Raw genomic sequence first — 24,149 nt, 5'->3', positions numbered from 1 at the left:
CACACACAGGTGGCACCAGTGAATGGCTCCCAGACGCCAGCACGGCCAGCCAGAGGGTCCCGGTGGGCGGCAGTGTGCTGGAATAGCAATGGCTCATGAAGTCTTGACTCTGGGAGGCTGGAAGCAAGAAGTTTCATCCCAGGGCACCTGGGTAGGTTCATCTGGTTGAGTGACTGCCTTCGACTCAGGTCAGGATCCTGGAGTCCCGGGGTAGAGTCCCACATCGGGCTCCCTGCTTGGCAGGGAGTCTGCTTCTCCCTCTGACCCTCCCCCTTCTCATGCTCTCTCTTTCTATTCTCTCTCGCAAATAAATAAATAAAATCATTAAAAAAAAAAGAAAGAAAAAGAAGTCTCAGCCCAGACTGCCTAATTTTGAGTCCCAGCCCTGTCCATCACTAGATCTATGACCTCTTTGTGCCTCATTTCCTCATTTATAAGATAATGGTGGGGAGGTGTTCTAGTGCTGTTATAATGATCAAATAATATAGTATGGAATGCCCTGGAACAGTGCCAGGAACAGAGAAGCCTTCAAGGCTTCTTACTTACTTACTTCTTACATTCTTACTATATGCCTGGCACTGTCTCAATCGTTTTGTAGACACCTTCGCCCAGTCCCTAGAAAAATCCCTTAAGTTAGGTACAATTATTATCTCAGTCATACTAAGAACACTGAGGCGTACAGAGTTAAAGGAATTTGTCTGAAGTCACTGACTTATAAGTAGCAGAGGGAGGACCCAAACAGAACGTTAATATGGCCAACTGCCCTTTGTCTCAGTGGAATGTACCTGCTGGGGGACACCAAATTTCTTCATTTACCATGTGCCTTTTGGTAAGTCACCCAACCTTCCCAAGCTTCCATTTTCCTCACCGATAAAACTAGAGGGTTGTTTCCAGCTTTGATAATATATTATGGTTGTGTATGATGTTATCATTGGGGAAAGCGGATGAAGGCTACATAGCAAACCTATGTGCTAATTTTGCAACTCCTTTGAAACTTCTAAAATGATTTCAAAGCAGAAGGTTTAAGTACGACCGTAAGGGTTTGCTATTTGATGTCAGGCACTGCATTTTGCACATAACTGAGCTCAGTAAATGATCTTTTGATGCGATTTATTTGACTTTTAGTAAATCAAATGTGCCGGTCCTGAGCAGCTTGTTCTGTGTAGCATGAAAAGCAGACGTCTCTCTATAAAGTCTCTCAATTTAAATAGCAAAAACAAAGAATTTGAGGTCATGAATATATATTATTCTTTTTAAAATATTGTATTTATTTATTGGAGAGAGAGAGAGAAGGAGTGGGGAGAGGGAGAAGCAGACTCCCCACTGAGCAGGGAGCCTGATGTGGGGATCTATCCCAGCACTCTGAGATCATGACCTGAGCTGAAGGCAGACAGACACTTAATCAACTGAGTCATCCAGGTGCCCTGGAAAATATTTTATTCTTTTTTTTTTTTTTTGAAGATTTTATTTATTTCAGGCACAGTGAGAGAGCATGAGTGGGAGAGAGGGGCAGGGAGAGAAGCAGGCTCCTGGCTGAGCAGGGGGCCCAATGTGGGGCTCCATCCCAGGACCCCAGCTTCATGCCTGAGGCAAAGGCAGACACTTAACCAACTGAGCCACTTAGGTGCCCAAAATATTTTATTCTTAAAAGTAACATTTTTTCATAGCATTAAAATTTTATCTTAAAAATAAATTAAATATAATATAATATAAATATATAAATATAATATAAAATTAAAATTTTATATTAAAAATATCAATGGACTAAAAAACAAAAATCATATGATCGCATCAACAGATGCAGAAAAAATTGCCAAAATGCATTTGGCGATAGAAAATATATTTGAGGGCACCTGGTGACTCAATTGGTTAAGCGAATGCCTTTGGCTCAGGTTATGATCCTGGAGTCCTGGAATCGAGTCTCACATCGAGCCCCCTGCTCGGTGGGGAGTCTGTTTCTCCCTCTGACCTGTCCTCTCTCATGCTCTCTCTCTCTCTCAAATAAATAAATAAATCTTTAAAAAATGTTATAAAAAGAAAAGAAAATATACTTGACAAAACCCAACCCCCATTTGTTATTAAAAACTCCCAATAAACTAGGAACAGAGGGAGTTTTGTCAGCTTGATAAATGCCATCTACGAAATTCCTACAGCTAACGTCACACATCATGGTGAAAAAATTTGGAGCTTTCCCACTAAAATCAGGTACAAGGCAAGGCTGATTACCAATTTTAAAGTTTATCGGGTGCGGTAAAAGACCCAGAATAGCCAACACAATATTGAGGAAAAGAACAAAGTTGGAGGATTGACGCTATCTAATGTTGAGATTTACTATAAAGCTACAGAAGTCAACACCAAAGTGTGGTAATGGCCAAAGAAGAGACAAATAGATCAACGGACTAGAACAGAGAGCCCAGAAATAGACCCTCATAAATTTAGTCAGCCGATCGTTTACAAAGGAATAGAGGCAACAGGATGGAACAAGGACAGTTTCTTCAGCAAATTGTTCTGGAATAACCACACGTCCCCATGTGAAAGAATGACTCTAGTCACAGACCTTACATCCTTCACAAAAATGCCTTACATTCAAAAAGGATCATAGAAATACAGGTAAAATGCAAGACCATAAAACTCCCACAAGGTAGCAGAGGAGAAAAACCTAGATGACCTTGCTGGTGCCTTTCTAGACACAACTTCAAAGTCATGGCCCACAAAAGAAATTATTGATAAGCCGGACTTCATGAAAATCAAAAACTTCTGCTCCGTGAAAGACCCTGTCAAGTGAATTAGAAGACAAGCCACAGATGGAGAGAAAATATTTAGAAAAGACACATCTGATAAAGAACTATTATCCAAAACAGACAAAGAACTCTTTTAAAAATCAAGTATAAGAAAACAAACAACCCAGTTTAAAAATGGGGCCAAAGACCTGACAAGTCACCTCGCCAAAGAAATTTACAGATGGCAAATAAGCATATGGAAAGATGCCCCACCTCATATGCCCTCCGGGAAATGGAAATGAGATACCACTATACACCTATTAAATTGACCAAAACCCAGAACACTGACACCACCAGATCACCAGATGCTGGTGAAGGTGCGGAGCATTGGGATCTCCCATTCATCGCTGGTGGGAATGCGACTTGGCACGGCCCCTTTGGAAGACAACTTGGCGGTTTCTTATAAAACTAAATATACTCTCACCACGTGCTTCAGCAATCACTCTTCTTGGAATTTACCCAAAGGAGTTGAAAACACGTCCACATGAAAACCTGCACACAGATTTTTATAGCGGCTTTATTCATAAATGCCAAGACCCGGGCAACCAAGAGGTCCTTCAGGAGGTGAAGGGGGAAATAAATTGCGGTACGTCCAGACTGGGAACCGTTAAAAAGCCATGAGCTAGCAAGCCATGAAAGGGCATGGTGGAAACTTAAATGCTTATTACTAAGTGAAAGAAGCCAACTTGAAAAGGCCACATGATCTGTGATTCCAACCATATGACATTCTGGAAAAAGCAAAACTATGGAGATGGTAAAATGATCTGTAGTTGCCAGGGGTTGGGGGGGTTGGCGGTAGGGAAGAAGAGATGGTTAGGTAGAGTACAGAAGATTTTTAAGCCAGTGAAAATACCCCATGTGCTATTTATACTAGTGGACATAGGTCATTATACATTGTCCAAACCTATAGAATGTATGATACCAAGAGTGAAGCCTAAGACTTTGCGTTCTTAGATGTTGGGTGGTAATGATAATAATAATGTAGGTCCATCCTTGGAAACAAATTTATCTCTCTGGTGAATGATGTGGATAATGAGGGGCATGTGTGGGGTCAGGGTATATAAGGGAAATCTCTGCACCTTCCTCTTGGTTTTGTTGAGCCTAAAACTGCCCTTAAATATTAGTCTTTTTTAAAAAGCAACCTAGAGGGCTGAAGGCAGGGATGTCTAAGGGCCCTTCCTGGGGTTGGCCCGCTGCCTGCGATAGATCAAGCCAGCAGAGGCAGAGGTGTCCCGTGCAGGCCTGGCCCAGCGCCTTGGGCTGCCGGTCACATCTCCTTGTCTCATTTCGGCTTAAACTCTGCCTCCAGCGCTAGCTTGCCCGGTTTCCATCCTTGACGCAGCCCTTCAGAAGCAGCTGGAAACCCTTTCTGCCAGGTGTATTTTGTCTGATCATGCATGGTCCATGCAGAGGTGAGAACAGAACTAAAAGGCCCTCTGTCTTGGGGAGCAGTGAAAATCTGGGGCCGGGCAGGTGGGCTCTGAGCAGAATTTCCAGAAATAGCAACAGTGGGATTCTTTACAAAGTTTGGTGTTTTGCTTTTGATTTCATACTCTCTTTGCTTCCAGAAGTTCTGTTCTGGGCACAGAGACGTCCCTGTCTTTGTTATATAATGGTTAATCCAAGCCAGGGCACACCTCTTGAATGCTCTGTGCCTTGGTTTACCCATCTTTGTAAATAACGCCTATTTTGCCGGAAGCCTGTCATTTACACAGTGGGGGAGGGGTGGGGAGAAGCTGGGAGGGAAGTAGAGATGGAATGAAGGGCTTCTTCTCCCCCAGTTTACTCCATGGCCAGAAGGTAAATAGCAGCCCATTGGGAATACTCAGCTGCCGGAAGAAAACCAGCGAGCCTGTCAACCCAAACAGAAACAACTGATGTGGTTCCGTTTGGGTCCCTCGCGGGGAGCTGCCCCTCAAGTCCAGGCCTCCTGGGCCGTCCTGGACGTCAGCTGGGAATGATTTGGGCACATCCGGTATGGGCCAAATCTGATCCTTTGGGTAAGGTCTGAAAAAGCAGAGAGGGAGAAGAAAGAAGGCAAATCTATTCCCTTAAAAACTATGCATACCGAAAGCTTGATACTTCATGCTCACCCCTTAGAGCTGTTCGCCTAACTCTGGGTTTGTAAGACACAACATGTTTTTTCCCCTAATCCTTTCCAAAAATGCGTTCCATAAATTGTTAGTATCCCTGCCAGCGGCCCCAGTAAACTCACATACCAGCTTTAAAGTCAACCCCTTTTAAACCAATGCATCAGTCCTTTGAGTTAAGGGGGTATTATTTCCAGATTCCTGTAGCTGCTAGCTCCTTTGTAAAGTGGCAAATGATCATGTTTCTTTGTTGCTGTTAATTCTCAGAGAGAAGCAGATACAGTGGCAGCAATGTATGTCTACACTAGCTGTGACATCCTCCAAAGCCCCCTAGTACACTCGGAGATGTCCCGAGGGGCCCCACCCACCTCCCTCCTGGTTGCACTGGCTCTCTTCCAAGGGCTCAAAACTTCCCTTATTCAGCATGGTCAAGAAGTTCCCATATACGTTACTATGTCACTGCTATTATGGTATGTTTTATAAGGGAGAGGTAGTGAAGGTGGTGTTTAACACATGGGCTCCAGAGCCCAGCTGCTTAGGTTTAAAGTCTAGCTCTACCGCTTAACAGCTGTGTGACCTTGAGCAACTCACTTAACTGCTCTGTTCCTTGGATTCCTTACCTATAAAATCAGAAGGATAATAGTAGTTACTTCATATACAAATCCAAAAAGCAAACTGAGCAGGGCTTGCCAGAACAAGTTCCGCACAAATGTTGGTTACTGTTCCATAATTTTTCCAGGTGGCACTTCCAGCCATCAACATGGAAGGTGTCTAGAAGGATCTAGGGACAAGCTAAGGTACATGCATAGAATGCAGGGAGACATGCCTAGCGAGTGTGGCCTTTCTGAGCCACAAAGGCTGACAAAGGCTGTAGCCATAGACTGTATAGTGCAGGGAGGTCCTCATAGACTCTGGGGATACCCCCCCCCTTGTTTTAAAAGCCTCTCATTGACAAGGTGAGGGCAGGACTGATGGCAACCCTGCCCCTAGATTCCCCATCTCCAATCCCAGACCAAGTTCTCCACACTGCCCCGGGGCCGCTCTCAGAAGGGAGAGCTGTCCTTCCCAGCACAGAACTGCCCCACACCCAGGGTCTGGATTCATGCCGCCATCATTCTCCCTTTCTTGAATTTTCCCTGCTCTGATCCCTTCACCATCTCTTTGCCAGAGTAGTTTCTCTCAGATACAATTTTCTCTCTCCCCACTCCAATGTTCAAGGATCTGCAGGGCTTCTTTCCTGTATGTGATGTGGCATGGGACGTGCCTTTGATTTTCAGGGAGAAGTAAAGAACCAGTTCCATCGCTTCGCATTTTTTATGTCATTTCTTATTTCCTCCAGTGCTTCATAATTTTCAGGGCAAGAGCACAGAACTCCTCTCTGCTTCCTCTGGGTCTGGTGGGAGTGGGGTGTGTGGATGGATGGTAGCTTGGTCAGGGAAGACAGGAAGTGTATCGTTCGAACCATGTAAATTATCCATGACACGTGGTGGGACATTTGTCATCAGGACCCAGCAGGATGGCAGACATGAAAAAGGACAAGGGGTAGCCTAGGCTAGCAAGGAGGGGCTGACCTGGAAGGCAGATTACAGAATTGTTCATAGAAGATGTAATGGGTAGAGCTGTTCCAAACAAAAGGATTATTAGTAAGAAATTCCTAGACCTTCCATATATTCTGGCAGCCTGAGCAGCTAAGGAAGACATTATCTACCTTTTGGGGGGGCATCCCAAGGCCCACTAACAGCACCTTCCTCTGACTCCCATGAGCAGAAAAAGGCTCATAGAATATGTGACTTATTCTAGAACAGGATTGCCAGATTCTCTGTAACAGTCCTCCAGCAGAAGATTCTCTTTGACAAACTCCTAGAGATGTTAGTGGCTGTCTCAGGCAGGGCAGTTCAAACTCTCTGGGGTTCTGATGAGGTGCTTCAGGGGGCAGAGGGTAGGGGGCGGGTACTGGGAGCTGGGTGGGCAGGCTTCTGGGACCCCTCCTCTACTTCCACGGGGGCAGCTCTGCATTCAAAGAAAGCATCCCAACTTGGACGGAAGGAAACCCTGATCTGGGACACTTACTGAGAAAATGAAGCATCAGGGAGGAAGTGACTGGTCCCAGGTTGGTCATTCAGTTAGTTGGTGGCAAGGGTCTGGGGTAGATCACAAATCTTGGGCTTCCAATGCCAGGCCCTTTGCATCTCACTGTGCTGGGCCACCAACTGTCTCCTGTACATATCATATCTCAAATAATGATGCTACGGAATGCTCAAATAAGGCTTTTGAGAAAGCATTAAGAAAGAAAGTGCTCAAATCTCCATAAAGCATACAAAAGATTATCTATTGTCAACAGCCCCATGGGACAAGGATATATTCCCGGCCCACTGGAAAGGGACTGTTCTCTTTCCTCCCCCACAACTGAAGAGGAACAAGGCCAACCCTTAGTAAAATCAGCTAACGTTGTTTTCTCGGTCTTTCTTCAACATAACCCCCTCTTCTTTAGCACCTCTTTCTTCTATCAAAACAGGGAAATCTGCTGCCAGTCATTTTCACCTGTCGTTCAACTTCCTGCCTACCTTTCCATGACAGATGAGTGTCTTCCATGTGCTCTGTTCCTTCGTGCTATTTGCTTTTAAAATGTTATCTTTAATGATTTCATTAAGATTTTTTTGTCCTGTATTAAAGGAATGTCAGGCATCTGGGATGGAAAAGAGGGGAAGACCCTTTTTCTTAGCGGCTGGAAAGATTTTGTGATCATATTAGGTATTCATTCAAGGTACAGCTTAAGGTGGCCTGAGGGCAAATTATATTCTGCTCTTTCAAAGGAAGAAATCCCTCCCTGGCAGTCTGGTTCTCTGAGTAAAACTTAAAGCATCCCAGGCTGATTTTTTTTTTCCCCCAGCCATAGGCTATCTCAAAAGCCGTCGCATACATTTTGCCAGAATTCTGTCTGGTAGGGAGAGATACATAGGTAGTTTCAGTGCCCTCTCTCCCTGCCCCCATTCCACCAAAAAATCTTAACTTTCCCCTGCCTCTGCCAACTCCCCTGTGGTCTCGAGTGTTCCAGGAAATGAGGAGTCATTCTTTATTTCTTGCTCGGTGGGGGGAGGGCACCATGTGACTCCTTGTGGACCGGGCGGCAGGCTGGGGAGGGAGAGTGGCTCAGCCAGAGCTACAGAGATCCAAGCTCAGGACTTCTGGGGGGCGGGGTGGGGGTCTGGTTCTGTCCCCGGCCCCTGAAGCATCGCCAGCCTGGAGACCGGCTTCACTTGGCAGGGCTCCACAGTGCCCCTCACCCTCCCCACACGTCCGCCTTGCCTAGCTCTCCCCTCCCTCCGCCCCAGGGCTCCTGCTTGCATTCCTTCTATCTTCTGGCATTTTTTTTTTTTATGTCATTTTACTTTGTATTTAATAATAGCTCCGCATTTTCTACTTTATCAAGAAATCATGTGTTCACTTTGGGAATAAAATTTATGGCCAGGTTTGCCGTTGGACTAATTGCTTTTCATTAGCTTCATACTTCTTAATGATTACAAATTGTTTGCCTGTGCAAGAAGCAGTTCCATTCTGTTCTCCACATTTACTAGCCTTCAATTGCAACCAGAAACTGGAAGTCTTGAGTTGCTTGTGCTTGGGGAATGAGGTTCCTGGCTTTTTGCATCAGGGTCTGGCCATACTGAGGGTTGGGGAGAGGGTGGGTAATCCTAGATCTTTAGACTTCAAAGCCCAGATGATGGTCCCTGGTCCAAATAAAAAGCAAAGTTAGCTTTTCTAAGCCATTGGCTGTTCTTTGTCTCAGTTCTCAAATCCGTAAAGTGGAGTGAGAAAGACAGAGGGACGAGATATGTATATTTAATAACAAGCAACTTGAAAATCAGTTTGAAAAACCTATACTTCATATAATGAATTGGGGTTTCAAAGGCAAGACGGAAAGAGCATACCCACCAAAAGGGAGCAGCCGAATCAATCCCAATGGAAAATTTGTGCCTCTTTGTGGTCAGAGTCCTTTGGTCAAGAAGTGATGACATTACACATTTCTGAAAAGGGTGTGTGTTTTGGACTTACTGAAGTCCAGGTCTCAGCATGATAGCCAGCATTTAACTGCTCTGCAGAATAAAGAGAAGGAAGTGGTCAAGACCAACATTCTTTCCCACCACAGCAGCGCGTCCCAGGTCTGACATTGCCCATGAGTGTTTTCAGCTCATGGACTTGGAATTGGGCTCTCAGCAAAGCCTGTGCCCGCATCGTGCCCTGGGAGATAAGTCGTTCTTTAACTCTCTCTGGGAAGGGGTGGTAGCTGGAGGGTGGGGTAGGGGATGAGGCAGTCTGACCTGCGCAGAGGACTGGTGTATGCAGCAGCAGCCCTTGGAGCCCATGGCCTAGCCCTGGGGAGCCATGGAAGTTTCTCTCTGCAGAGGGAAGGGCAGGGAGTGGGAGATGGACTGGGAGCAGCAGGCCCCCCTGCTGAGCAGGGAGCCAGACATGGGACTCCATCCCAGGACCCTGAGATCACAACCTAAGCCCAAAGCAGACGTTTAACCCACTGAGCCACCCAGGGGCCTCAACAGGCAATTATTGAGTACCAACTGAATCAGCATGGGAGCTAAGCTGGTTGACAAAGAGGCGTACACCACACTGACAGTGGCTTAAGAGAGCTGCCATCTGTCTTCCCTGTTACAGAAGATCATTTCCTGACTCAACTTACCTCCCTCGCGTTAGTCTGTTTCCCTCTAGGGCAGTGCTGTTCAAAGAATGGCCCAGGCACGGGCGGCTGCAGCATCACCTGGAAGCTTGTTAAAGATTTCCCCACTTTGGAACTATTGAACCTGCACCCTTTTGGGTGAGGCCTGGGAATCTGTATTTTACCAAGCTCTCCTTGTCATGGGATTTTTTTTTTTTTTCCTCCCAAAAATGTATTGTGGTCAAATGGAATAGAAATTTACTGGGACGCCTGGGTGGCTCAGTTGGTTAAGCAGCTGCCTTCAGCTCAGGTCATGATCCCAGCGCCCTGGGATCGAGTCCCGCATCGGGCTCCTTGCTCGGCAGGGAGCCTGCTTCTCCCTCTGCCTCTGCCTGCCTCTCTGTCTGCCTGTGTTCGCTCTCTCCCCCTATCTCTCTGATAAATAAATAAAATCTTTAAAAAAAAAAAAAAAGAAATTTACTATCTTAACCATTTTAAACTGTATAGTTCAGTAGAATTAAATCCATTCAGAGTGCTATGCCGCCATCCCCAACACTCACCTCCAAATTTCTTTTCATCTTGGGAAACTGAAAGTCTGTGCCCATTAAACATGACCTTGCCTTTCCCCCAGCCCCTGGCGAACGTTATTCTTTTGTCTGTCTCTACGCGTTGACTACTCTGAGTTCTCATAAGTGGAATCATATAGTATTTGTCCTTTTGTGACTAGCTTATTTCACTTGGCATAGTATCTTCAAACTTTGTCCGTGTTGTAGCCTGAATAATACTTCTTAAGGCGGAATAATACTGCACTGTATGTACATACCACATTTTGTTTATCCACTCATCTGTCAATGGACATTTGGGTGGTTTCCATGTTTTAGCTATTTTGAATAAGAACATGGGTGTACAAATGCCTTTTCAGGACCCTACTTTTAATTATTTTGGCCACATGCTCAGAAATAGAATTGCAGAATCATATTGTGATGCTATTTAAAAAATTTTTAAAACCACCATACTGTTTTCTCTAGAATGGGGCTCCCAAACCATTCTTGATGATGGGTACTTGGCAAAGGTAGTCTTGGTAGATCCTAGGAAACATTGAAAGTCAGGCTTCCCCACCGCCAAAGGAGAGGAAAAAAGTGGGGTAAGGAAATTGTTTATTCTAGGTATGGTAATTTAAACTTTCTTCTGTGGCCAAGCATTCCACTAGACATGTAGACATATTATCCTATTTCATTCTCACAAAACTCTACAAGGTAGAATCACAGCTGAGCCCATTGGCTTCCCTTTTGTGGTCCAAGGCTAGGTTTTTAACTGGTCACAGACATGCCCATAAAGATAATCTACTGATACTTCAAGCCCAACATATTCAAAATGAAATTCATCACGTTTCCCTACACCAGCCCCCTTCTTTCTTCTTTAGACTCTAAAGTAATACCTGTTTCATTGATTTCTCATTGCTAGCAAATCCTAGAACTGGTGCATTTATTAACCACTTCTCTGTTTCAGTTAAGGTTATTCTGGTCATTCCTGCTTAAAACCTACATTAGTCTATTTGGGTTTTCCCATTTTCTGAGACTCCTTTTAGCCAGTCTCCTGCCAGACTTGTCTACCTCCTTGTCCTCCGTCCTTCTGCTGCAGTCCCTAGAGTCCAGCTCCAATGCTACATCCCCCATGAAAGCTTTTGTGAACCCTGCTAACGAACACCAACAGTATCTTATTATTCCCACATCATAACACTACTGTGCACATTCCTTCTAGAACCATGGCTAATAACAAACTTGAGTTAAGCTCCTTAATAGAACCAAGAGCTTGCCTTCATATTAGTACTGACCCCAAATTCCATCCTAAGATCTTTGCCTATAACATGTTCGGTCCTCTTAGCTATGCTAGCATCTGTAAGAGCTCATCGGTAAGTGGGAGACCAGAGCAGAGCTCCACAGAGAATAAGAAATGTTGATGTCCTCCAAAGTATGTGCCTCACAGGAGATATTTCCCTGCTTATTCCCTACGATCCCCTGAAACTCTAGCCCAGTCCGGCTACTACTTGAAAGTTGCGTCTACATGATGGAACAGATTTCAACAGAGGGATTCCCCTCTTGAATTTTCAGAGTTCAGATGATAATCAGAGGAGAGAGGAATATATTAGCAGAACCACTGGCTAAGCTGAAGCCATATGGCACTACTGCTTTGCCTCAAACAGAACAGTATGGTCAATGTGTATATTTTGACTGGGGGTCAAGGTAACCTCCATTGTAAATCTACCTTATTTATTTATTAGCAGTTTGACATTTGGCAAGTTATTAAGCTTCTGTGAGGTTCAATTTCTTCCTCCTTGGCACATGTAGATAAGGTACCTGTTCTTTTGCCTTAGAGATTTGGGAGCAGAGAGTGAGAAAAGGTATGTAAAAGAATTTAGTAAACTAATATCAGGTACCTTTTGCTGCGGATACCTCAAACTTAACTTGTAATAACCATCATTTATTTAGCTTGTGATTTTGTGGGTTGGCCAGACTGTGTGGTCTGTGCCAGCTTCGTTGATCATGGCTGGGCTCACTCCCGTGTCCTTGGTGAACTGGCAAGCCGTCTAATAGGTGGGAGATTTAGGTCGGCCTCAAATTACATGTCTGGTGGCTGACAAAGCTGTAGGTTTGGGTGGCAGGGGTGACTGTGCCATGTCTGTCTCATCATCCTGGAGGTCAGCTTGGGTTTCTCCAAGCTTCCAAAGTTTTTCCGGGTTAAAAAAGAAGACAAGCTCCATAGGGCACAGGCTTCACAAGTCTCTGCTAGCATCACTTTCCTGACATCCCATTGGCTGAGCCCTGAATCAGGTGGGAGGTCATTCAAAGTATCCTGGTAAAGGAGCATGGATGGATGGATACAGGAGAAAACAAGAATTGATGGCCATTTTTACAATCTACTAGACCATTGCCAATTGGGATAGCAGCAGCAGATGTTCTAGAACCGTGTCCAAAGTCATGGCTGGGAGCTACAGGGTCTGTGCCCAACGGCAGGGGCATTGGAGTCGTTGCTGGAGCCATTCCACTCTGTGCTTTGGGTGTTATTCTCAGTGGAGTGGAACTTCCAAGCTTAATTCTCTGGCTTTCCCAAGAAGTCTGCGAGGCACTTGACATCCTTTAAGAAACTTGTGTTTTGTTCAGGCTAGTGAGAATGCTTTCTACTGTTTCTGACTGAGGATCCTGACACTGATAGTTTCCAAAGGCTGGAGCACGATGGCTTTAAATTCCCCATAACTGAAGAAGGCACAATGTTTGTTTTACTTTTCGGCAAATAAAATGTTCAGCTTGCCCATTCCTATGTGTGTATTCATATAATACAGCTAGACGTTAACACACAAGGTCCAGACTCCCCAAATATCAAAGCAGATGGTTTGAGAAAAGAAGGAAAAGTGAATTCTATTTGTCTCACAGAGAAAAGCAAACCCTGAAATTTTGTGTGAAAAATCTAAGCTCTCTAGCTCCACTCACTGTTCTGCTGGACTTCTTGGTGGCACTATATTCGTTTGTAAGAGAATGCAAATGGGACTGGCTTCACTGGACTACCTTTGGCCAGTTTTAAACAGACCTCTCAATTAAAAAATTTTTTTCAAACTAGCAGCAGTATGGTGTAGCAGTCAAGGGCATGGGCGGTGGAGGTAGTGAGCCCTGGGTTTGAATCCTGAGGCAGTTGTATACTAATTTTGTGACTTTGGGCGAGTTCCTCAGCTTCTCTGAGGCTCCTCTGTCACATTAGAATGTATCCTCCCACTATTGCTTGGTGGATTTAATGAGATCTAAGACCAGGCTTACTTTGCATTGGAGAATCCTTTTGGGAAGTAATTTATGACACCTGTATGATAAAATTCAAAATCCAAATTTTAAATTCGGTACTTTTGCAAGACTTTGACGATCATAAAAATAACCATCGTCCTTTTCGTTTCATGCTGATGCTTGTCATGACATCATTTCCCTTCAGAAGTTTAGAAGTCTTGGGACTCCTGGGTGGCTCACCGGGTCGAGCGTCTGACTCTTGATTTCAGCTCGGGTTGTGATCTCAGGGTCCCGGCATCAAGCCCCGCATTGGGCACCACACTCGGCGGGGAGTCTGCTTGATATTCTCTCCCTCTCCCTCTGCTCCTCTCCCCCACTTTAACACATACACACTCTTTCTCTAAAATAAATCTTTTAAAAAAGTGTAGAATCTTTCCCTTCATCTCTTTTTTATCTTGTGCTAAAAACACATGACATTAAATTTACCGATGTAACCATTTTTAAGAGTACAGCTAAGTGTATTCACAGTGTTGTGCAGTGGGATCCCTGGAACTTTTTCAGTTTGCAAAACTGAAACTCTCATTAAATACTCATTAAAAACTCGTTAAATACTAGTTCCCTCTCCCTGTAGCCTTTCTAATTTCTACTTGTATGATTTTGGCTATTTTAGATACTTCATATGAATGGAATCATACAGTATTTGCCCTTTTCTGACTGGCTTATTTCACTTAGCAGAATGTCCTCAAGGTTCATCCATGTTGTAGCAGGTGACAGAATTTCCTTCTTTTTTAAGTCTACATAATATTCCATTATATGTTTATATCACATTCTCTTTATCCATTCATTTCTCAGTGGACATTTGGGTTGTTTCCATCTCTTGGCTGCTGTGCATAACGTTGTAATTGACAGGTGTACAAATATCTCTTCAAGATCCTGGTTTGAATTCTTTTGGATATATACCTAGAAGTAGGATATCTGGACCATATGGTAATGCTATTTTTAATTTTTTTTAGGAATTTCTATACTGTTTTCCATAATGGCAGTACCATTTTACACCCCCGCCAACAGTGCCAAAGAATTCTCTGCATCTTTGCCAACACTCTTTTCTGTTCTTTTGATAGTGGCCATTCTAATGGATGTGTGGTGATATCTCAGTGTAGTTTTGATTTGCAGTTTCTTTTCTTTCTTTGTTTCTTTGTTTCTGTGTGTCTGTCTTCCTTTCCTTTCCCCTTCCTTCCTTCCTTCCTTCCTTTCTTCATAGAGGAGGAGAGAGGGGTTGGCAGAGGGAGACAGAGGATCACAAGAGGGTTCCATGCCCTGACACAAAGCCCAACTTGGGGATCTCAAGGTCACAACTCTGAGATCATAACCTGAGCCAAAATCAAGAGTCAGACACTTAACTGAGCCACCCATCTCAAGGTCACAACTCTGAGGTCATAACCTGAGCCAAAATCAAGAGTCAGACACTTAACTGAGCCACCCAGGTGCCCCTTGATTTGCGTTTCTCTTGTAATAAGTGATGTTGAGCAACTTTTCATATGTGTTGGCCATTTGTATATTCTCTTTGGAGAACTGTCTTTTCAAGTCCCTGGCCCATTTTTAAATTGGGTTATTTGTTTTTTGTAGAGGTTGAGTTGTAGAAATTCCTTACATATTTTGGATATAATCTCTAATATATATGATTTGCAAATATTTTTTGCAACCATTTGCAACCAAATTTTGCAACCAAATATTTTCAACCATTCTATAGGTTGTCTTTTCACTCTGTTGAGTGTTTCCTTTGATGCACACAAGTTTTTACATTTCATATAGTTCTCTCTGCCTATTTTTACTTTTGTTGTTTGTGCTTCTGGTGTCCTACCAAAGAAATCATTGCCAAATCCAATGTTCTGAATCTTCATCCCCACATTTCCTCTAGGAGTTTCATATTTTTAGTTCTTATAGATAGGTTTTAAAACCATTTTGAGTAGTTTTTTTTTTTTTTTAGATTTTATCAATTTATTTGAGAAACAGAGACCACAAGCAGGCAGAGAGGCAGGAAGAGAGAGAGGAGGAGGAAGCAGACACCCCGCTGCGCAGAGAGCCCAATGCAGGGCTTGATCCCAGAACCCCGGAATCATGACCTGAGCCGAAGGCAGAGGCCTCAACCCACTGAGCCACCCAGACAGGTGCCCCTTGAGTTGATTTTTATGTGTGATGTAAGGTAAGGTCCAACTTAATTCTTTTGCACTTGGATATCCAGTTTTCCCAATACCATTTGAAGAGACTGTCCTTTCCCCATTGTGTAGTTTTGGCATGTTTATCAATAATTGTTTGACCATATCATGCAAAGCTCTCTTCCTGGGATCTCTATTCTGTTCCATTGGTGTATATACCTTTTTTTGTGGCAGTACTACAGAGTCTTGTTTCTTTGTAGTATGTTTTGAAATAAGGCAGTGCAAGGCCTCAGGATTGCTTTGGGTATTATGGGTCTCTTGAGATTCATTTGTAGGATATTTAATTCTGTTCCTACAAAGAATGCTATTGGGATTTTGATAGGGATTGCACTGAATCTGTAGATAACTTTGCATAGTACGGACATTTTAACAATGTTAAGTCTTCCAATGCATGAGCACAAAATATCTTTCCATATATTTGTGTCTTCCTTAATTTCTTTAGGCAATGTTTTGTAGCATTCAGTGTGTAAGATTTTCATCTTGGTTAAGTTTATTCCTAAGTATTTTATTCTTTTTGATTTTATGATAAATGGGTTGTCTTACTTTTCTTTCCAGATTGGTCATTGTTAGTGTATAGAAACATAGTTGATTTTTGTGTGATTTTCTATCCTATAACTTTGTTAAAATAATTTCTTAATTTTAACAGGTTTTTTTTTGGTGAAATCTCTAGAGTTTTCTCATAGAAAATTATGTTGTCTATGAAACAGATATAATTTGACTTTTTTCTTTCAAAATTGGGTGGCTTTTATTTCTTTTTTTGGCATCAGAGTAATTTTGGCCTCATAGAATGAGTTTGAAAATGTTCCCACATCTTCAATCCTTTGGAAAAGTTTTAGAAGGGTTGGTATTAATTCTTCTTTAAATATTTGGTATAATTTTCCAGTGAAGCCTCTGGTCCTGGACTTTCCTTTGTTGGGAGGCTTTTGATTACTGCTTCAATCTCCTAGTTATAAGTCTACTCTGATTTTGTTATTTCTTATGAGTCAGTGTTTGTAGGTTGTATGTTTCTAGGAATGTATCCATTTCTTTTAGGTTATCCAATTTGTTAACATAAAATTGCTCATGGTAGTCTTTTATAATCCCTTTTACTCCCATGACATCAGTTGTGATGTCCCTTCTTTCATTTCTAATTTTAATTATTTGAGTTTCATCTCTTTTTTTTCTTTGTCTAGCTAAGGATTTGCCAATTTTGTCAATATTTTCAAAAACCATTTCTTGGTCTCGTTAACTTTTCTTTTGTGTCTATTCTCTGCTCCATTTATCTGTGCTCTAATCTTTATTCTTTCTTTCTTTCTTCTTTTGGTTTAGTTTGCTCTTCCTTTTGTAGTTCCTTGAGATGCAAAATTAGTTATTGATTTAAGATCTTTCTTCTTAATGTTAAGCATTTGTCACTATATACTTTCTTCTTAGTACTGTTTTTACTGTATTCAATATCTTTTGGTATGTTGCATTTTCATTTTACCTCCAGATTTCTTCTAAATCCCCTTGTGATTTCTTCTCTGATTTATTGTTTCAAGTAAATTGTTTATTTTCACATTTTAGGTGATTTTCCCATTTTCTTTCTGCTATTGAATCCTAGTTTCATTTCAGGTGGTCAAAGAAGATACTTTGTATGATTTCAATCTTCTTAACTTTGTTAAGACTTATTTTGTTGCTTAGCATGTGATTTATGTGCACCTAGAACTTGAGAAACTTGAGAACTTGAGAAAAATGTGTATTCTGCACTTTTGGGGAGCAGTGTTTTGTATATGTCTCTTAGGTCCAATTGGTTCCGTTGTGTTGTTCAAGTCCTCTGTTTCCTTATTGATTTTCTGTCTAGTTGTTCTAGCCTAACTGAAGGGGAGGTATTAAAGTTTGCTACTATTAATGTATTGCTGTCCATTTCTACTTTCAGTTCTCTCAGTGCTTTATATATTTGGGAAGCTTAACCTCTCTTTAAAGATGATAGGATTTATGATTCTCACAAGGATCATATTTCACAACAGTGAAAAGTAAAACATTGCTTTGGGGAGACTATGCTCAAATGGCTGAAGCTCTTTGTGGCCAGAAGGGCTTGGGCCGCTGGACCACTCTTCTGCTGAGAAGACCTTCCCCATCCCTCTCTTCTTCCATCCCTCTCACCATGGCCCAATGTAGCATCTGTCTACTTCTCTAATCCTATCCCATGATGCTTCACTGCTCATTATTGTGCCCAAGCTACCTTAGCCTTAGCTTATCTACTTCTTAAATACCCCTTTCTGCCTTAGCACTCACACAGACATATGCGCATATGCACACTCTGACATATACACTGTATCATTCAAGGTTTGGTATGTATGACATCTTTTCAGAGAAGACTTCCGTAGGCATTCTTGATGTTTGCTGGGTTTCAGTCATATAAAATGTCTATGTATTTTAAAATACTTTTTGTTTTAAAGGTATAATTGTCAGGTTATATGAAACATACAAAACATTCTATGTATGTTTGTTAGCTTGATTGGTATTTTAAAATATTTAGACAAGTAGCATGTGGGCCACCACTGTGCTCTTGTACTAAAGCTCACACTCATTCAAGATGGGCCTGTTATAGAAACAGAATTATTTATTAGAGCAGAACATTGAAAGCATCTAATTTTTTTCCTTGTTGGGACATTTAAGTTCTATCCAAATGACGGGACAATATTTATCCATATATTAAGATAGTTTTAAGCCCATGAACCATGGAGAAATATTTATGATTTTAAAAAACCCACAATGGAATGTAAACTAAGAATGTATCTATGTGAAAAAATGCATATAGGAAGAAATAAATGAAATAGCTCTCAGGATGGCAGGATTAAGGGATCCTCTACTTATTTTCAAAATATTTATACTACTACATTTAATTCTATAATTTGATTAAAAGGCAAGAACACGAGTCATTAACCTGTTTCCACACCATGATGGCAGCTGCCCATGGAGAAATGCTCTGAGCTGTCGGGCCACTTGGCTTCATTTGGCTCTCTGACAACCAGCAGCCAGGTTTCTCCATCTGTGTGGACTGACGGGAAGACAGCCACAGAGCACGGTACAGATTAAGATCAAATATCTGCTAGACGACAAATATTTTGAACCTATAAAAATGAACAGTCCAGGACTCAAGGGGTATATGTTTTTGAAATGTTGGAGAGTAAATATTCATGACCTTGTCTGGCCCTCAACTTCAGGAGGCGGGGGACTTGAGATTCATTCAGTTCTCCTGACACAAAGAGAAGGGACAAGGGGACAAGTGAGGTCCGCATAGGTAAGTCAGGGACCATAAGGGAGCCTAAGAGTCCCGAGGGATAAGCAGAGACTAGGCAGGCAAGGAGCGGGGTGATAGAGAGATGATGAGGGCAAAGGCAGATCCTTAAAAAGGTGTTGGTATCCCTGAAAGCCTGCATCGTGTTCTGTGTGGCAGAACTTTTGTAAAGTCACCCGACAAATTTTTGGAGAGGACTGGAGAAGAGCAAAAGTAGAACGAGGGAGCTCGATGTCCGAAATGTTTAAAGAGAGCAAAGCTGAGGACGTGACCCAGAGCCTGAGCGGGGAGGATACAGAAGAGATGGATTTGAAAGGAACGAGGAGAGAAAATCAACAGGACTCTGTAACTGATCAGAACGAAAGTCAGGGTGACGGCCAGGATGCTGGCTGAGCATCTGAGTGTGTTGGCAGGACCACGGTTGCCAGACACCAGCAAGACTCCAGAAACCAGCAAGGACTTGGTATTAGTTTATATTTTAGATTAAAAATCTAAGTTTGCATTTATTTATGTCTCTTTCCCAAGTTACAATCCCATGGGGGACCCTGAGGTCTCTATTTACAGTTCGTGTTTACATCCGCTGAGCTCTACGCTTACCGGATCAGGAAAAGAGATCCTACAATCCATTCCAGGCCTCTTCGGCCATGACCTCTTGTAAATAGAACTAGGTTTACAGGCAAATCCAGAGGCATTTATGAGCAAATACTGACCCCCAGTGTCTGGGTGTAGAAATAAATGTTAAGGTTTAAAAAATCAAGATTTTAAAAATACCAAGACTCTCCCAAGAGAGTACCTGGAATTCTGCTACAAATCATGTTCCCTACCATCCAGTTCAGAATCCTAGTGTGCTTCAGAAACTAAAATGCTGACCAGCTAACCTATGGCCAGTAGCTGTCTGGAGAACTCTAATGGACATTCTATAGAACATGTGTCAGAATGGATTAAGGACCTCAATCCAAGAGGCCAGTGGGCACTTAACTGTGTGATGCACTTTACCCTCTTTGTTCCAAGGTCCAGTTTCAATCACTCCAAAGAACCTTCTCACTAACAGGGTAGGTTTGATGCAATAATTTTACTAATAACCCTCTGATCCCTCACTGAGGTCAATGTTATGTCAAATGAGGTTTCCTTGCAAGTGGACACGAGGCAGCATGGTTTATGGACATTCCCTTCGCAGTAGCTGTGTGGCTAGAGTGAGTTCATGAAAAATCCTTGAGTTAACTCTGAGGCTGCAGGTGCCTTATTGAGAAAGTGACCACTTAACATTTTGGCCAACAGTTGCTAATGTTAATCTCGGGCATCTATCTTCTGCAGACTGGAAATTAGGTTTAGTTCTTGGAAGGTGTGTTTGTATCACATCCTGGGCTATGCTGAAGTCTTTAAAAACTTGGCTGTTCAAAGAATTAAATGAACAGGTTGAGCAAGAAAACTGTCTTGGGGGTAGGGCTTCCTTCATAAAAATAGGATATTTTCATGAACTTTGTTTTGTGAAACAAAGCCTTCAGTGGCCAATCACAACATAAATAAAAGGCACATCTTAAGTACCAGCACAATCCATTTGCGTGTTGTTTGGGCAGTGAGAAGTCATTGCTGGCCTCTGACCCTCAGCGGTCTTAGTAGAAGGAGGCACGGAGGAACGGTAGAAACCAAGGCTGCTTCAGAGTCACATGGATTCAGGGCGGGGCTAGGCCACTGAGATGACTGACATGAGGAACACTGGTGACCTTGCTCCTGCACCAAGCTGAAGGTCAACGAAACATGGGTCCAGACCGTACATATTGGTTTTGGAGCCAAATGGTGACAGTAAGAAGGAATGGCACCCTCAGGCAGTAAAGGAGATTAAACTACAAGGGTTTGCATCAGGAGGAAGAAATTCCATTTACTCTTTGCTCGGCTACAAGGGAATGGCAATCAACACTCTTCGTGAGTTGCTCTATCAACAGAAAAGCTAATTGTTGGTATAATGCCTAACCGTAGCCCCAAACAGAATGAGGGTACTTGTTTCTTGACAATACAGACCCGAGAAGTTCCTCTCTTCCCTAACAAGGCCTGAGATTTCAGGAAGAGTGAAACTGCACAGAAAGCAGGACACCTTTATCCAGTCAGTACAGAGATGGTTTTAGCTGCTCCTTTGTCCATTCTTTTTCCCCCCTCCTTTCACTTTAGTTTTCCTGGTTTCATTTTGAAAAATTTCAAACCCACAGAAAAGGTGGAAGAATAGTACAATAGTACATTATACATTCTTTGCTCAGTTTATGGATTGTAACATTCACTGCATTTGCTTTCTGTCCCTCTCTAAATATACAGCAACATTGTTGGCCAAACCATTTGAATGTGAGTTGCAGACATGACATATCACCCTTAAATTCTGCAGCCCCTAAATGTCCTTTATAACTTTTAATTAAAATATTCAGTTAGAGTTCAAATATTGAGGCCTTGATCCCCAGCGTGCTGGTATTTGGAGGGAAGGCCTTTAGGAGGTACTTAGATTTACATGAGGTCATGAAGGTCGATCTCCCCCATGCTGAGATTAAGGTCTTCGTAAGAGGAAGAGACCAGCGCCCTCCCCTCCACTCTAGAGTGAAAAGATATCTGTCTGAAAACCAGGAGGGTTCTCATCAGGCACTTGATCTTTGGTGCCCAGTCTCTGGCACTGTGACATATGTCTGTCATTTAAGCCACCTTGCCTGTGGTTTTCCGTTACTGCAGTTTGAGCGGACTGAGACAAATGTCCCATTATCCATCATCATCACTCTTTACTTTAATGGCAAATTGTCCCAAATTTGGCACTTGAAGCCAATTTTTGTGTCCCATCAGTTTTCGGGCATTTTTTTCTTTTCTGACTCAAGATGTTCTAAGCTCCCCTTCTCCTTTATCTGTCTCAAACCTGGAAATGACCATTTCCCCAAACAATCCCAGGTTCTGTGGAACAGTAATTAGAAAGCAAGCTCAGGACTGTAGGTGTGCTCATTATTAGTGTATTTACTGCTTCTAGGTCATTTCAGAGGACAGGGGCAGAGCTGGGGGTGAGAGGAGGTGGTGTTAGGGAGAGAAAACACACACACACACACACATACACACACACGTTCATATAAATAGCTCCAGTTCGGGGCGCCTGGGTGGCTCAGTGGTTTAAGCCTCTGCCTTCGGCTTAGGTCATGATCTCAGGATCTTGGGATCGAGTCCTACATCAGGCTCTCTGCTCAGAGGGGAACCTACTTCCTTCTCTCTCTCTCTCTGCCTGCCTCTCTGCCTACTTGTGATCTCTCTCTGCCGAATAAATAAATAAAATCTTTTTTTAAAAAAGTGCTTATTAAATAGCTCCAGTTCAAAACTGATAAAACAGCATTCTTCTTTATCTGCTTCCTTGTTCTATCTCCCTTCTCCCATAGTGAGTAACCTGATTTACAAGAACAACAAATTTACTCATTTCTTAAACCTATGCAATTGGTTTCAGAATTATTTAAAATAGTCTCAGGAACATTTTCATCTTTAAAACAGTTGAATTTATCATCAGAGTCACCAAATCATCTCGCATTATTCAGCAGAAATCACACGTAACAGACTAACAGGTCTCCAGACAGCAACCAGAGGGAATACAGATTGTATACAGCCAAGACTCAAATTGGACAACTTAACAAAGGCTGCCGTGAGGTTTCTCTGAAGTACCGAGAAAAGGCAAAGTTCAAAACAGAATACTGATGCTTCCATTCGAACTGTGCAAAGACTACTTAAGCTGTTTTCCTTTTTGGAATCTATCCCGCTTGATGTTTGGCATTTATTCCAGAATAATCCAGTGCCAGCCGGGGAAGACGGAGGGCATCTATACAGAACAGGAGTCGTAAGTGAATGAGGTGGCAATTGGGGGCTAGACGGGCATAGGAGTGTTCTTTGTGCTATTTATAGTCTCTGTTTTTGTGGCTCTTTAAAGCTTTTTATAATAAGAAGAATTTTTAGATGACTGTTTAAAAATGTATTCCTGCCAAATCAGAGTAAGTGTAAGCTTAAATGGCCAGCTCTGACTTAAAAAGCACGAGCTATGTGGCTGTATTATGGATACATAGGAAGAGAGGGTGACACTCTAGCTTACCCCTAGAACATTGTCCAAGAAAGTTAAAATTTATTTTGGCAACTTAAGATCCCAGTGTCTTAAAGGCTAGACGATACAGCCAGATCATCCTCCAGTAAATAAAACGTGGCAACCTGTGGAAAAAGAGTGACTTTCATTCTTCCTATCACTTGGCCAACTAACTTTGTCATAAGAGGGAGATTGAAGGATTAAAATATTCTAATATTTTGGATGTTTCATTTTTCCTCTTGGAATCGGTGGTTTAAATTCCCTTCATAGTCCAGTGTGTTAGACTCTCAGGCCATAGCCAGATCTGCTTGTGAGGTAAGCCATGATTTAATACTACAAACAGTATTATACAAGTCAGCCAAAAACTTGCAAAATTCAATTATGCAAAACACAAAAGCAGGAAACATAATCAGGAACCGCAACATTGAGGCAATTTGAGTATGTTTCTGAGGGAAGAACAACCTAAGAAAGGCTTGTCGGGTACCAGGGAAGCTGAACTTTGAAGAGACTGTGGCTTGCAAAAGCAAGCAAATGAATTAAAAATGACACCAGGGAATGACGAAATCTCTGTCTAGGAAAAATGCTTCCCCTAGCCCATTCTGTCAAAAGTGGTGAAGGGTCAGGGGAAAAAAAAAAAAAAAGAACTGTAACTACATGAAAGAAGGAGTGGGGAAATATTTGACCTTTTTCTTCTCTCTTCCCTTGGGGCGGCAACATGACCAGTCAGGTTTCTGCGTCTGGCCACCAAGCTGGCCAAGTGCTGCCCCCTGGGGGTTGGTTTTAACAGGCTCATGCACTGACCCCAAAATACATAAATACATATATACATAAATAAATCCCACCCCTGAAAATCTTTAGAGCATAGGGAGGCTTCCCAGACCAGAGGACCAATAACCACCACCATTCCTGTGCACGTGCAGTAACAGCATTCAAATAAAAGCGATCATGCTCCCACACAAGAAATGGCCTCCAAGTCTTGGGCGAAACCATCGCGTTGAGATTGCATTTAGACATCTCTCTTGCACATCTTAGCGAAGGAAAATGTATGACACGGATGTATTCTCCTCCAGGGATGCTTTGTTGTCGGGGCTCCAGTGTTAGATGACACGCAAACCTCCATTTTTCTGGAGAACTCCTGCTCTTTTGGAAAAAGAAATTCATGGTGTACAGGGATATGGTACTCGTCTGAGATATTTAAAAGTTAATACTCCAGGAGGAGCACCTTGCTCTTGCCCTCATCTTACCACACTCGTTCCACACTGGGACAATTATTTCAGCCTGGGCAGA

The sequence above is a fragment of the Mustela putorius genome, unplaced genomic scaffold (assembly GCF_011764305.1).
Source record: "Mustela putorius furo isolate JIRA1106 unplaced genomic scaffold, ASM1176430v1.1 tig00003845_pilon_pilon_pilon, whole genome shotgun sequence".
NCBI classification, from domain to species: Eukaryota; Metazoa; Chordata; class Mammalia; order Carnivora; family Mustelidae; genus Mustela; species Mustela putorius.
The sequence above is the reverse complement of the archived record's forward strand: the minus strand, read 5'-3'. Positions refer to the sequence as shown.